At 42.1% G+C, this 16115-nt stretch overlaps 1 long non-coding RNA gene across 1 annotated transcript; it reads left to right on the top strand.

Annotated features, from left to right (window-relative positions):
• Positions 1-6770: 6770 nt before the first annotated feature.
• Positions 6771-15888, top strand: LOC134188868 (uncharacterized). Its single transcript, XR_009971398.1, has 5 exons — positions 6771-6903; positions 6967-7078; positions 14140-14201; positions 14802-14948; positions 15700-15888. It is a non-coding gene; the product is annotated as an uncharacterized LOC134188868 (long non-coding RNA).
• Positions 15889-16115: the final 227 nt, after the last annotated feature.

Raw genomic sequence — 16115 nt, 5'->3', positions numbered from 1 at the left:
GAGTATGCACTGACATTGATGTTGAATGACAAGCAGTCTTTCAACACTACTGATGAACAACATCCAAATCGAATATATACAAAAATGAAAGTGGCTGGACAAGGAATACACTTTCAATTGAACACAGGAGCCACTGCAACGTCCTGCGGAAAGCAGATCTAAGCACAGCTGAGAACCTAAAGGAAACACGACAGATTCTATTTTTATATGATGGAACTACCATTACATCCATTGGAAGTGCCAAGTGAAGGTTAGAAACCCAAAGTATGGCAAAAGCTGTCTCACACAATTTGTGGTGGTCGAAAAGGCACCAGTTGCAATACTGAGAGAAAAGCTGCGCAACGAATGCAATGACTACATGTACACAAAGAGAACATTCAGATGGTAACCTCTCAGCAGAAGAAGGAACCACAAGCAGCAAAGCAAAAGATAAGTGGATTGACAAAGCTAGATATTGTGAACAAATACCCAGACGTATTTCAAGGAGAAGTTGGATGACTGGAAGAAAAGCTAAAACAAGAAGTTGATGATACGGTATACAAGCAGTGAGATTACCAGTTAGGAGAATACCTCTATCAGTCAAAGCAGAATTAGAAAAGGAGTTGGATCGTTTAGATAAAATGGACATTACTCAGAGAGAAGACAAGCCCACAGATTGAATATCCAGTTTGGGTTTGTGCATAAACCAAATAAAAAATTAAGAATTTGCATAGATCCGAAGCCTCTGAATAGAGCGGTCAAGCGAAGTCACTAGTCTCTTACAAAAATTGGAAGGCCTATTGCCAGAACTGAACCAAGCTACAGTCTTTTTTAGTGTCCTGGGTGTGAGAAACGGATTGTGGCACATTGAACTAGACAAACATTCAAGCCTACTGACTACATTTGCGACACCCTATGGTCGATACAGATGGAAGCGAATGCCATTTGGCATCTCGCCAGCGCCTAAGATATTCCAAAGAAGACTAAATGCAGCAATACAGAATCTACCAGAAGTTTACACAGTTGCAAATGACATATTAGTAATTGGCAAGGTTGCAACCCAACAAGCAGTCAGGAATGATCATCATTCAAAGATAATCCAATTGCTGAATAGATGCAGAGAAAAGGGATTGAAGCTGAATCGGGAAAATGCCAGATAGCCATGCCCCAAGTTGCATATATGGAACATATACAGACAGACAACGGACTTAAACCTGACCATGCAAAAGTCACAGCAATTCAAAAAATGTAGAAACCTCAAGACATAGCTGGAGTTAGAAGACTCACGGGAATAGTAAACTATTTGTCAAAGTTTGTTGGCAACTTATCTGATCTATGCGAGCCACTCAGGTAATCCACAAAACAAGATGTGGAATTTTGCTGGACAAGCACACATGATGCAATATTTGAGAGAATTAAAAACAGCAGTGACAGCGACTCCAGTGTTGAAGTACTTTGACCCAGCAGAAGAGGTAACGAAACAATGTGATGCGTCTCAGACAGGCCTTTGAGCAGCCCTAATTCAGAAAGGACAGCAAGCTGCTTACACAAGCAGAGCCTTGACAGAAACAGAAAGCAATTACGCACAGATAGAAAAAAGAATTGCTCTATTGTGTTTGGAGTCAAGAAATTTCACTCTTATATATATATATATGGAAGAACAGTAAACATGAAAAAGGACCACAAGCCACTGGAAACAATCTATCCCAAGCCTCTACAGTCTACACCAAAAAGGCTACAGAGAATTTATTACGTCTACAAAAGTATGACATCAACATCGTCTACAAGCAAGGCAAGCACATGTATTTGGCAGACACACTGTCGAAAGCATACATGCAAAGAACTCAAGGAAGTGATAACGACAATTTCAGAAATTGTTCATATGCAGACAGAGCTTGAAAAAATTGGAATGCATTGACATGGTACATCATATACCAGTGAGTGACCAAAGATTGCAAGAAATCAGCAAGCAACAGCAAATGATTCGACAATGCAACAACCAATTACAAGCATTGTGACAGGATGGCCAGAAGCTAGGCGTGAAGTCACAAGCTATGAAATACGACAATACTACAATGTCAGACAGGACTTGATAGTACAAGATGGACTGATCTTTCGTGGACAAAGGATCGTGATACCGCAGTCCTACCGACAAAAATTGCTGGAAAGAATACACAGCTCACACATTGGCATAAATGGTTGTATTCGAAGGGCAAGAGACTGCGTATATTGGCCAGGAATAAATAGTGCAGTGGAAGAGTATGTGGAGAAATGTTCAATTTGCCGTACGTTTGAAACAACCCAGCAGAAAGAAACACTACAAAGCCACGACGTGCCAAATATACCATGGGCCAAACTAGGAGCAGATCTTTTCACCTTTCAAGACAAAGAATACCTCATCACAGTGGACTATTATAGTAACTTCTTTGAAGTAGATCGACTAGACGCAACAACATCAGTGGAAGTAATTTATCAGCTGAAGAAACATTTTGCCAGGCATGGAATCCCAGAATTATTGATCACTGACAACGAAGCACAATTTTCATCGATCAGGTTTCAGAAATTCTGTAAAACCTGGAACTTTGCTCATCGAACAAGCAGCCCAGGCCACCCCATCAAATGGGAAAGCCGAAAACGCCGTAAAGACGTGGAAACAACTGATGAAGAAAGCACAAACAGACTCTTGGCTAGCAGTTTTAGATTACAGAAATACACCGACTCAAGGGATGACATCAAGCCCAGTTCAAAGGCTTATAAACCGAAGGAATATGACATTGTTGCTACTAGCAACGTTGTTGCTACAACCCAAAGTTACCAAAGAATACAAAACAATGCAACAAACAAAGGACAGAAAAAGGAAGTATTATGACCAACAAGCGCAATATCCGGGAGTGCTAAACGACTCGTGTACTTGCACGTGACTTTATTTCATTCAACGGGACAGCGCAATATCCGGAAGTGCTATACGATTGCAAGTGTATACGCGACATTTTTATTCACTGCAATCATTTCATGGCCAACATCACCTATGATACCATCAAACGCATTTTTAGATACTTTCTGTTATAATCTCTACCTATAAATGCGACCTGTTTCTCCTCCACTTCCGTGTTGTATTGGCTGTATGACAAACGTGTGTGTCAACTGCGGCGCTATGAAGTGGAAAGGAGAAGCACCTGACATGTGTTGTCCCCCGGGCGAAGCCGGGCATTGGAGCTTGCAGAGCTATATTGCTCGCTGTATATTACAAAATGCTAAAATTGGTCAACGTTGTTTGCATGCACTGCATGGATCTCCTAGATTCCATTGTCATTGAAATGCCATTTAATTTGATGATCGCGTGAGCCATGAAAACCTTCTTTGGCACGGACTGTAACAATGTCTCCACTTCTCTACACGCACACTGACTGCACTCAGTCCCGCAGTTTATTTTCTAACCTGAAATTGATACTATTTACTTAGATGCCTACAAACTGCGAGCTAAAAATTGAGAAAAGTAGAAACTAGGCGTAGCTTTGCATGTGAGAAATGAACGTAGTTTGCGGCCTAATTTATTTGCCCCTCAAACTTGAGGACCGCTCTACGCCCGTCCTGACAGTTCAGACAACGTACCGGCCGGAAATGTGACACAAAATCCACATGTGTTTTGTGTGTGTTTTCATTAAGTTACGCGTGAGGAAAGAGGCAAACCTAGCCTCGACACTAGGCCTCCCTTTGCTTTCGGTGGTCCGACCGCGTGAGGATAACAAGGGGGACTGTATCACGTGACGTTCTCAGCAGAGGGAGGCCTAGTGTCGAGGCTAAGGCAAACCCATGTGTGGGTTTGTGAAACAAATACCCACATGTGGGTTTCTAACCCACAGAAACATTGCAAAAACCCACAAAAAACACACATAAAACCGTAAGAAGCCTACCATAACCCACGATAGCCCACCTTGAGAGTTTTGTAAAATTAAGACAACCCATACATTAACCTCGAAATCCACTATGAGAAACGCTTTTAATTAGAGGCCCGCCATTTTGATTTCTAATTCACGGTCGAGTTTGCTATATAGAAACTTTGTGATTGAATTCAATCGTCTATAATTATCCATAAAACCCATGAAAACCCATATGAAACCGCCAATACAAATTGCAGCGGTAAGTGGACATTGAACTGATTGTAATCATGTCTGATTATATTTCCAGTTACCTTATCTAATACCTTTGTGTTTATTGTAGCTACGGTTTTATCATTTGTGTGTTAGCTAGTAGGGAAAGCGTACGGGACGATAGGAAACACTTCTTTTACTAGCTAATAGAGCCGCGGACACGATCGGCATGTGTCTGATTGCCGCGAATCAGGTACGAGTTGCTGTTTAGTCGCCGAGCGTTCTGTGTAGCCGCGAATTTGCGATGAAAATTCGCGATGCGCACATCCACTGTGACTTGTCGCGGATTCGATGTGCCTTGCCGCGAAATCGCGACAAAACTTCGCCGTAAATTCACAGCGAGACTTTGTCTAGTAAACGTAAAGCATGCAGCTGGTTAGTCTAGACGTCGAAGCATCGGTTCGTAAATTAGAACAAACGGCTCTGCTACTAGGTGTTAGGAGTATGACGTAGTATATACGGGACTACTCAGCTCATTCTACCTGAGTGCCGGTAGCGTGTAGTCCACTTAGTCTTGGGTTCTGTACATTGCGTTCTAAGGTTGTGTTTATGATTTCATTGTCTTGATACATGGTGTCAGGAGTCTAGAAACCAACTAATGATGTCTACTGATGAATATATTCTTAAGCCGGCATCTGTGAAGGCAACAGAAGCTGCCGTCGCTTCGGCAATAGATGCAAGTCAACCGGCGAGGAGAAGCGGTTTTATGCAAAGCGTCGCACCTTTGCCGCGACCTTTAGTTATCAAAGAAGGAGACATGAAGGAAAGCTGACGGCGATGGCAACAAATTTGGGATTCATAAGAAACTATATCGAGCTAAAAGAGCAGCTTCAAGACCTTACATTAGCAGCATTCATAACGTGTATTGGAGAAGACGCTCTAGAGATTTTCAATAGCTTATTTGGTGATGCCGAAGCAACTCATGGCGACATGGAATTTGTTCTCCGAACATTGGAGACTCATTTTCTGGGGTTAGTTAATGTTACCTAGGAACGGTATGTATAATCAGCGTAACCAGCAAGACAGCGAGACCTTTGAAACGTACCTAACAGTCTTACGACAATTAGTGAGAACGTGTAATTACCGGGAAATGACTAATGAGTTATTACGAGACAGGTTAGTATGCGGAATAAGGAAGATTCAATTCGGAGGGTATTGTTGCAAAAGCAAAATTTGACAGTGTTGAGGCTATCGACATTTGCAAGTCCGCTGAAATTGACTCACCTCAGTTGAAGTCAATGGCGGATTTAGATAAGCAAGAGCCAAAAGTGCATGTTATTCGAAAAAGCTGCAGAAGTAAGCAACAAGGAAGCAGTCAAGGTATTAAACGAACAGACGAGAAAAGAGTCAGTGCAGCTACTGTGGACAAACGCATCGCAAGGAACGAAATCAATGCTCTACATATGGACAAAAGTGCCAGTTATGCAATAAGTACAACCACTTTGACAGTGTCTGCAAATCTCGAGCGGCCAAGGCTTATTTTTTAACCAAGGATCAAGATAGTGATGAAGTCTCTCTAATTAAGGGGCCGGTCACTTTTAACTGTCTGGGGGCCAGCATTCTATGGGATAAATCCTACATGCTACCCATAACCCCTGCTTATATAGCAAAGTATTAAAATCGTGACCACCACCCGGGAAAGTTTATAAAACTATGAACCCCACTACTGATGATGAGTCAGAAACAAACATTTAGTCCGACGAAGAGTTCTACGAATTGAACCACACACGAAGCACATGCAGATCGTTTCTAGATAGATATTTGACGCTTTTAAGTCTTAGTAAAAGCCAAAGCGCAATTTCCACAAAGACTCCAGCGTATACGTCCAGACCTACTAGTAGATAGAGAAGCTTCAAGTTCTCAGTTAATTTTCTCGTCTTCACTTGTTTCTAATCTGCATTTCTACACCTCTTCATCAGATATATTATCACGCAGATTGACTTTCCGACCCTACACTGGCTTCAGATCCTTCATGATCGCCTTCGTCAGAAACTATAACATCCCTGCTAGGCTTCTCAAATCCTTCCTGCAATTCTTCTTTTACTAAGCAATAAGACTTTCTACTAACAGCTGTAATGCTTTCTTCAATTTCTTACGTTCAGGAGCCAGCTTAAAATGGGAAATATACTTCCTTAGCTCAGACACTACGAGAATAGACAGCTCCTGTTGTCTAAAAAGAGGAGCGGCAAGAAGTAGCAGTTTGCGACCCCCACGAAACAAACATTCAATATGGCTGCCTCCATGGAGCACTTTCCTTTCAATCTCTATATTTTTCTCATTTTGTAAAAAATGTTTTTAACTCAATTGGATTGTAGTACGTACCCCTATACACTAGAGACAAGTTTTGACATAGCAAGCTCGTTTACAAATCTAGAAGAGCCAGTGCATGCATTGGATCCAAAGCGGGCGGTTGGTCCGAACCATGAACGCACGCACGCACGCACGTACGAGCGCGCGCGAGCGCGCGCGCGCACACACACACACACACACACACACACACACGAACCCTTCAGCCTACTAGAAGCGAGTTTCCCGTTCAGAGTTATATCAGCAGAAACTTGAAAGAGATCAGATCAGAGGAAGTACATACGGGAACAACTAAGGTCGCAAGTCAAATGACGTGCGCGCGCTAAAGGCTAGATTAGTAAGGTCACGTGACAGAAGATGGACGTTTCTCTCTTCATTCATCCTCTTACTGAACGTCTGTTCTATGGTTCTTCTATCTCAGACGAAGAAATGAAGGACCAGGTGTGTCCAGATGCGTCACAAGATGGTGAGGCCTTTGGCTAGGAACATTTTGTGCACTTTTAGTTTCCATTGTTTCTGTAATTGCTAGACTTTCAAGGATATGTAAAGCGATTTTCTACAATATTATTTAACATTTCAGCTGCTAACATGGACTTTAAACAATTGGACGCTTTTTGACATCACATATGAGGAAACGAGAGGTGACGCTTTTTATTTGGGTTCCAGAGTGTTTGCTTTCTGAAAAATAAATTTGGAACTCCTTTCTTTCTGTCATTACTTATATGGTCAAGTAATCTGTTTTTCTTGCGAATTTCAAATAGAGTAGTGTTTAGATATCGTCTAAGGAACTATATATGTATGCTTGATTAGATTTAGTGTAATTAATGGTCTAGATAGTTTCTTGTAAGCATGGTTTCCGGAAGATCGGGCACTGTGTCGAGGGATTCCCGTCGTAAAATAAAGTCTCAATCAATCAATCAATGCTTGTGTGGATTTGTATTGCTCAGATGCATAGAAGATGGTTCAGACATTGTTATCCTTTTGAATAGTTCCTCCTAGCGCTCAAGATGAGGAGAGGGTTAGAACTCACAGGTGAAGAGGGCCTGTTCAAGTCCTGCAGATAATTGGGAATGGAAAACGAGTGTCAAATGACTGACATAGGATTGAATGTGTGCAGTGACAAGCGCCAACTCCAAATTTTCCAAAGTTTTTGGAATAAAGCAATTATGTAACTCCAAACAGTAAACCTTACAGGTGTGAGATGCAACAGGACTTGTATATTGTCTGGGCAGGGAAGTGATTACCTTCAGGTATCAGTGAATATACATGGAAACGGTAGTTGTGAGAGCCTTGTCATATGCTGAGAAGGATGTCACATAAAGTAGCAAAGAGTGCATTAATTATTAGCTACACGACTGACACAGATGTGCTTGTGTCTCTCCACTCGTTTTGGAATAATGATATTGTAGTGTCTATACCACGTATGCACTGATTCAGACACGGAAGATCTATTACTCACAGAACACTGAACGCAGACTACACAGACTAACAAAAGATGTATTGTCTCACAACATATACGTAGCTAATCTAATTAGTATACTATATCACACTCCTCCCTTTTTAGGATTGTCTGTACGGTGCAGGTGATTTTCTGTTTACACGGAGAGGGTACCGTCTCTCTTCAGTAATTGTTGTAGATGGTGGTATCTGGTGAGACTGCTGGGACATTGGTGTAGTCTCGGTGATGTTTTCTCGTGCACTTTATTATCGTGAGAGGATCCTGATGATGTGCTTGTGGATGCACTTGTAGATTGATCTTGTCCTTTTTGCTTGCTGTTGCCATTGTCTTGGTTCATTGTGGGTACAGATATATCTCATGTAAGTTCCCATGTGCACTCTGGAAAACTTCTTCCATCACGCTCTCTCAACTGGTGAATATGGACATACCTTGTCCCTCTTTCAACACTTACAAGATAGGTTGCAGGACCTAAACCTTGGATAATGACCCCGCATAGCCATTTCCCTTTGCTATCTTGTCTTGGATTTGCAACACTGACTGTCATTCCCGGCTCTAGCTGTCGAACCCGACCAGATTCAGTGTCATATTGTTGACTCTGAGCCTCTCTCAATTTACTGTCAGCTTCAGGATGTTATAGTGATAGTCTTGTTCTTGGACTTCGCTTCAACATCAATTCGGCTGTATGTTGCCGGTTGTGCTGTTTGGTGTTGTCCTGTAGTGCAATAAAAAGATTGATACTTGGTGACTCACGGGCCTACCAGTAGGCTTTGTTTTTAGAGACTTCTTAAACTCTTGCACCATTCTCTCAACCTGTCTGTTTGAGGCTGGGTGGTAAGGAGGAGTTAATTGATGTTTTATTCCATTTGCTGACATAAAAGTCCTTGAATTCGTGTGAAATAAATTGTGGACCGTTGTTCGTAGGGGTAGTCCATTATAACTAAAAGTATGTCTCATGGCATCCATCGTTTGTGCTGTGGTTGCATGAGTACCTAGCTCATGTACTTCAGACCATTTACTGAATGAATCCACCATAAGCAGATACTGCTTCCCTGCGACTTCACAAAAGTCGGAGTGTACTCTCTCCCATGGCTTTTGAGGATAAATCCAAGGGTGTGGAGGATCAATCCAAGCCGGTTTGTTTTGCAGACTTTGACAAGCTTCACACTGCTTCACTACTTCCTCAATCTCTTTATCTAGGCTTGGCCACCATACATAGCTGCGGGCCAATGATTTCTTTCGACTCATTCCTAAGTGTCCTTCGTGTAACTCAGACAGAATCAATGATCTCAACTTGCTTGGAATGATGACACGGTTTGCCCATAGTAAGCAACCGTTCTCAATCGAAAGCTTGCTCGCTCGTCTCCTGTATTGTTCTATGACTGGTTTGCCATTGGGTCCCCAACCACATTTTGTATACTGATAAACTCTCCCTAGGATTTGATCTCTCTGCATTTCTTTTGCAGACTCTGCTGCAGTGACTGGTAATGCATCACATTAATCCACATTAAACGTCTGTTCATTTGGGTCAAGATGACATCTACTGGGATGGACAATCTGGATAGCAAATCAGCTTCTTTAGTCTCAATGCCTGGCTTATACTGGATTTCATAACCATATGCACTCAAAATAAGAGCCCAGCGCTGCAAACGTGTTGCTGCCAAGGTTGGGACTCCAACATGTGGTCCTAACATCCGTAGTACTGGACGATGGTCAGTTACTAAAGTGAACTGTCTTCCAACTAAATATTTGTGAAACTGTCTCACCCCAAAGATAAGAGCCGGTGCCTCTTTCTCCAACTGTGCCTCAAATATGCAGAGTTATACATGCGAAAGGTATCGGTCTTTCTGTTCCATCCACCATGACATGTGATAGGCAAGCTCCAACTCTTGCTTGTGAGGCATCGCAGCATAGAATGGCAGGCTTCTTTAAGTCGTAGTGTACTAAGAAATCAGACTGCAACAGCTTCTGTTTTGTTTCCAAAAATGCTTTCATCTGTCTTGTTCCCCGAAACCACTGTCTCTGTTTCTGCAACAACTCGTACAATGGTTCCAATACTAAACTCAGATTACGCAGATACTTCCTATAGTAACTGAGAAGACCCAAAAATACCTTCAATTCAGTAACATTGGTTGGTGTTGGTGCATCTTGAATTGCCGCCACATTGCTCTCTGACGGTTGGATGCCTCTGCTGCTGATAACATGGCCCAAATATTCAACTTGTGACTTGTTGAATTCACATTTCTCTCGTTTGAGCTTTAGACCCGCTTTGTCCAATTTCTGTTAAACTGCCATGAGTCTCTCATCATGCTGTGATTCATTCTCTCCTACAACTAAGATATCATCCATGTAGCAAACTGTTCCAGCAACTCCTGCCAAGATCCTATCCATTTCTCTCTGCCAGATGCTGGGTGCTGTGCTGATTCCAAACGGCATTCGAGTGTAAACGAATAGCCCCTTACTGGAATTCACGGTCAGATATTCTTGGCTGTCCAGCTCCGCTTGTAACTGTTGGTAAGCATGTTTCATATCCAGCCTTGAAAATATGGCTCCTCCTGCTAATGTGGCAAACAGATCTTCCGGGTTAGGCATAGGGGATGGATTGCTCTCTGAATAAGGATTAATTATCACCTTGTAATCTCCACACAGATGCACAGTCCCATCTGCCTTCCGGACCACTACTATGGGTGCAGCCCACTGACTGCTTTCCACAGGTCTCAGTATGCCCTCGTTTTGCAACCGCGATAGCTCACTGCCTACTTTCTCATGTAACGCGTACAGTACAGGACAGGGTCTATAGAACTTCGGTTGAGCTCCCTCCTTCAGTGTTATTCTGACTTGACTTCCTTCCAAGGTACCGACTCCTGGACCAAATAGTGCAGGAAATCACTCAACTAGACTAAGACACTTCTCTCCCTGGACTTGAAACAATGAGCTCCAATTCATGTGAATCACCTGCAACCAGCTCCTTCCAAGAATTGCATGCTTGCTGCTAACATCAACAACAACTATTCTTAGCACAGCTAATTGATTGCCATACCTCACTGGAACATCTGCTTCTCCTCGTACTACTAACGACTCGCCACTGTACGTTTGCAGACACACAGAACTCGGTGATAACTGCACATGACTTAATGTGCTCTGGTAGACTGCTGTTGGAATCACTGTTACCGTCACTCCTGTATCCACCTCCATATCGATGTCACTTCCCGCTATGTTCATTGTTACGTTCACTCCGCCTTTGCTTGTGAACGAAAACAATACACCCACTTCCTCTTGATCAATCTGATGAGTACTGCGGGGTTTTCCCTTCTGCTTAGAAGGCGTGGCTGATGGCGCGGCTGCTGCCTTTGTGCTCTCGTCTCTCCTTTTCTTGCGGCACATTCTGGCAATGTGACCTATTTCTTTGCAGTGATGGCAGGATTGGGTTTTGAACCTGCAGTTCGCTGGATGATGACCAGTACCTCCGCAACGATAACATTCCTTGAGGTCTTGTGAAGGCCACTTCCTCTGAAAAGAACCATCTGTCGCTTCCTTTCTCACGGCATGTGTGGTCTTTGATTGCTGCATAATTGGCCTTCTTGGCGGCTGAACAGCCAGACCACTACGTAACAAACGCGTCTCCTGAGTCGCTGTCTCAAAGGCTTCAGCCATCTCTACAGCCCTTGCGAGGGTTAGTTCAGCCTCCACTAGTATATTTTGTTGCAATGCCTCCGAAAACAGACCGCAGACGAGCTGATCGCGGAGAACAATACTCACGGAATCACCAAACTGACAATCCTTTGCTAACCTGCGCAACTTTGACTGGTACACTGCAATCGACTCTCCTTCCCTTTGTTGTCGCTTGTAAAAACGATAAAGCTCTGCAATCACGACTATGCGTGGTTTATAGTGCTTCTGTAGTGCGTCGAGCAATTCGTCCAGACTCATGTCTTGTGGCTTTTGCGGACGCACTAGGTTCTTCAACAAATTATAAGTTGTAGCTCTGATACATGTAAGAAAAACCACCCCGCCCTTGTCTCCGTCCGTCGAAATGTCATTTTCTACACAGTAAGGTAGAAACCTCTCCTTTTAATCTTCAACACTGTCAATTCCTGGTCGAAAATCACTAATCTTCCCGTGTTGACCCGTTGCCATATCCTCGTCGCCAATTGAAGTGGCTATACCCTTATATGACACGTACGCACTGATTCAGACACGGAAGATCCATTACTCACAGAACACTGAACGCAGACTACGCGGACTAACACAGGCTAACTAAAGATGTATTGTCTCACAACATATACGTAGCTAATCTAATTAGTATACTATATCACAGATATGTATCAGGTTGTTTCCTATGTGTTCGGTTATCTGAGAGCTACTCAACAAAAGAAATGTCTGGCATCTGTGCATCTTGTTTTGTCACCTCTTGCATGCTGACTAGAGGATCATGTCAGGACATCAGGATAATTTTGGGACAATATCACTTTTTCTAGGCCTTCTCACATGTGAATTCCTATTGCTTGAATCATGCAACTAGACAATCAGTGAGTTATCTAGTACAACTATGCTACATACAGAGGCTTATTGATACCTTCTTGTGTCTCATCACCAGTATAGCTAAGTAGGATGGCATTTCTGTATTGTACAAGTTGTTACGATGTTTGTAGGATATGAACAACTTTTGAAGTCAGATTGTCATCTGACTAGCAGGCTGTCAGTCAGTTTATGTTTGTGAGGAATGTGTGTTGTTTGGTTGTGAATCCGTTTCACTATGGTATTGTAAGGCACTTGCTTGTCTTCTGCAAGCACATTCCAGTGGCATCTCTTACACCTAGGTAAAGAGTTTCATAATTGCTTTCAAACACTTGCAGATGACTTGTGTGGCTTGTGCCACTGCAATTAATTAAGAGGACTGAACAAGAAGCTAGAATTATATTCTATTAGAGGCCACAATGTCTATTGTAGCAGTGGTTGCTACCTGTGATATTAATGAGGGACTTATATTTGAGTGTGACTTCTACTTTAAAGGTGCTGGACAGTCTATACGTTCATGCCGGTTTTTGCATTTGTTAATAGCACGCCATCCACGTGCAGCCCAGATTGGCTTGATTAGCACAAACATACTCCAGAAAAAGGCAGAGTGGATCAGGCAAAGAAACAAAGTGGATGAAGACTATGAAGTACATTTAGAAAATTCACTTTCCTGCCAGGGTCAAACATTAGTGCTAATTACAACTGCAGCTACATGCATATTTCTAGAGTTCCAGCTGCAGTCTTTAGTTGTAAGTGTCTCCCTAGCTCTGGCCTTTAGAGTAGCCTCTATTAAGAAACAGGGACTTCCCCAGTCCTCGGAGTGCGCTATGTTTTTAGGTTATGTTTATCTGTCCAGGCAAAATGAAAATATGTATTTATGAATCCTTTGGATGGCATGTAGACATTGTTTCTGCTGTTCTAGCTCTTAGTAGGAGTGGTTATTAATTAATTCATGTGTTAACAACTCATGCATACATTGCACATCATATGACATGCACAGGGGGACACTGTCAACTCGTATGTTGGCACATGCATAAAATATGTGCTAATCAACATATGGTTTTCAGAAACTGTAGTGAGCACAGGGTCCTATGGTTGATGTCAGCAAAACAAAGATCCAAAATATCTGACTGCTTTGAATTGAATGAACCTAAAAGGATAGCTGATGATAAACATTTAGAAATCAATTAGTTAGAAATTCAAATTGAATTTTAGTCAATGTACATGAAGGCCTTCAAGTAAACAAGAGAGATAATCTAAATGTAGTAAGCAATTTATTGAGCAACTTTGACTAATGCAGTTTGCCACTTATTTAGCTCAACTTTCTATCATGCTACACCCAAACCCACTTTAAAATTTAGCTAATTAATTACACGCCATGATACTATATTTTCTGGGGAAGTCCTGAAGAAATACAGTAAATACATCTCTCTACTGTTCAGCATTTGAGGTAAGAAACAGACACAAAGCATTGAAATTGTAGCTTTCTTCCAATCGTTTTTGAGCATTGCAAGGATTTGTTTGTAGGGTGAACATGACATTTGTGTTTTGAGTCTGTAAATGATTCTAGTCAAGTCATCACAGAATGATTTCCAGTTGAACATGAGTTAGTAAATACTGTACAACAATACTACTTGCTAGTATTTGTTTAAGACGTTTGGTTTAGTGTTTGAGTTATTTATATTCAACATCATTGCTGGCTTTAACTATGCACCATCGGTCTACTAGAACCCAATTACTGAAGAACAAGCACAAGCTTTGATGAAGGTTTGGCAAAATCAAAAGGCAAGGTGAGTTAATAATGTACTACCGGGAATTTCCGAAACAGCACTCACGGCAACAATAAGGAAAATGGGATATATATGGAAGAATATTCGTTCTCAATAAGCACCCGGGCGGTTCGTAGGAAACTCTGGAAATTGGCAGATTGACTTGAATATCGCAGAGTCGGCAAGTGTGAGGCCCTCTTGCAACGTCCTGTCTTTAAACTTACGAGTGCGACCAGACCTGACGGCCCTCCTACACTTCTTGTCAGGCGTTTCTTTAGAGGTTCCTTCTTTAATTCACAGTGTAAGACCGCTGTCTGGTTACCAAGCCTGTACATGCGCTGTAGTATAGTAACGCACGTTATATACATGCAGCCTCAGAATATTGACTGATTTTGGGCGCCGACGTCGAATCGCACACCACAATCTTGATTTTCATTAGCGGCTCATGGGCTGTAAATGAGAAAGTTTCCAAATGTGGGCAGTTTTAGCTGGGCACTGTTTCGGAAATTTCCGGTAGTATCGTTCTAATTAACTAAATTTGAACAGTTGACTCTATGGTTTTGGTGTATTTTCTGCCAGTACTTGGCCTTCCTGTTTACATTTTTTACGCTGTTGTCTTAGGTTCCTGAAGCATTAGTGAGGCAATTCACATGGGATAACCAACTGAAAGCGTTCAGTTGGAGAATCGATTTGAAGAGCAAAGCAAGGCATGTTGCTGATCTCAACGTGCCAACTGCAATAGTAGAGACGTAAATTGGCAGAAACGAGGTAATGAAATGTCATTTTGCACTATTGTACGGTATATACATGTACATAGGCGCATGAAGCCTTCTTTGATCAAACTTAGATAGCATGCTCAGAGATCAAACTGTAAATTTAAATCTGGAAATTGCACGTGTGATTGCTGCAGGCATGACATCAACAGCAAGGTGTACCAAGTCAAAGATGAGAGGGGCAGAGATTTTAAGATCTTTGACTTGGTACACCTTGCTGTTGATGTCATGCCTGCAGCAATCACACGTGCAATTTCCAGATTTAAATTTACAGTTTGATCTCTGAGCATGCTATCTAAGTTTGAATCTCTTGCAGCTACAAATAGGCAATCTGCAGGGAAAGGGTCCTGATTTGATTCGCAGAAGTGAAATGCTGCAGGACAATCCAGAGTTTGTGCCCATCAATTGAGCATGATTCTTTGCTTCATTCTCTCTGACATCATCTTAGTCAGACACACATAAACATGCACATGCACCAAATGCATGAGGAAGAGCCAGTGGCCTGTGACAGCAAAGCAAGAAGTCAGGGCAACATGTTATTAGCCTTGCTTGTTCAGGTTCTGAGAAGGCACTGATGGGCATCTCGGAGATTCTTTCATCATGAGCATATATGTAGCTGGTGATGAGAATTTTGTGAAGCATGTGCCCTTCAGCCCCACATCACCTATGCTATATGTTGATGATGATTGCTTTGAATGAGAGGCTTCAAATATTTGTCATTTCATTATTGTCATGTGTATGTTCAGGGCAGTGAAGTTGTGCGATTTGAAATGAATGAAGGAAGACTGGGTGACATGATCAATCAGATTAATGCGATCAAGGAACAAAATGCTGATTATACAAAGTAGATGTAATTACTCGAGTTTCTCACACGTAGTTTGTATGGTGGGAATCAATATACTGGTCATAACTGTGAATTGATTAATGCTGTACCAAAAAATCATCACATCAAATGTCTGAGTCACCTTGTTTAATTAATGCAATGATATGTTATACTATATACTTCAGACACAGCAACCCATGCCTGCCCATTGCCTACTCCAGTAGTAAGGAGTGTGGCAGAGTAAAGGTGTCATAGTAGCCTCTCTAACAGGAAGTTTAACATTTCTTTTTACCTTCTTGACTTGCTAACTATAGCCTTGGATAAACTCAGCTGCAGCTA

The sequence above is a fragment of the Corticium candelabrum genome, chromosome 13 (genome assembly GCF_963422355.1).
Source record: "Corticium candelabrum chromosome 13, ooCorCand1.1, whole genome shotgun sequence".
NCBI lineage: Eukaryota > Metazoa > Porifera > Homoscleromorpha > Homosclerophorida > Plakinidae > Corticium > Corticium candelabrum.
This window is presented reverse-complemented; position numbering and strand designations above follow the sequence as displayed.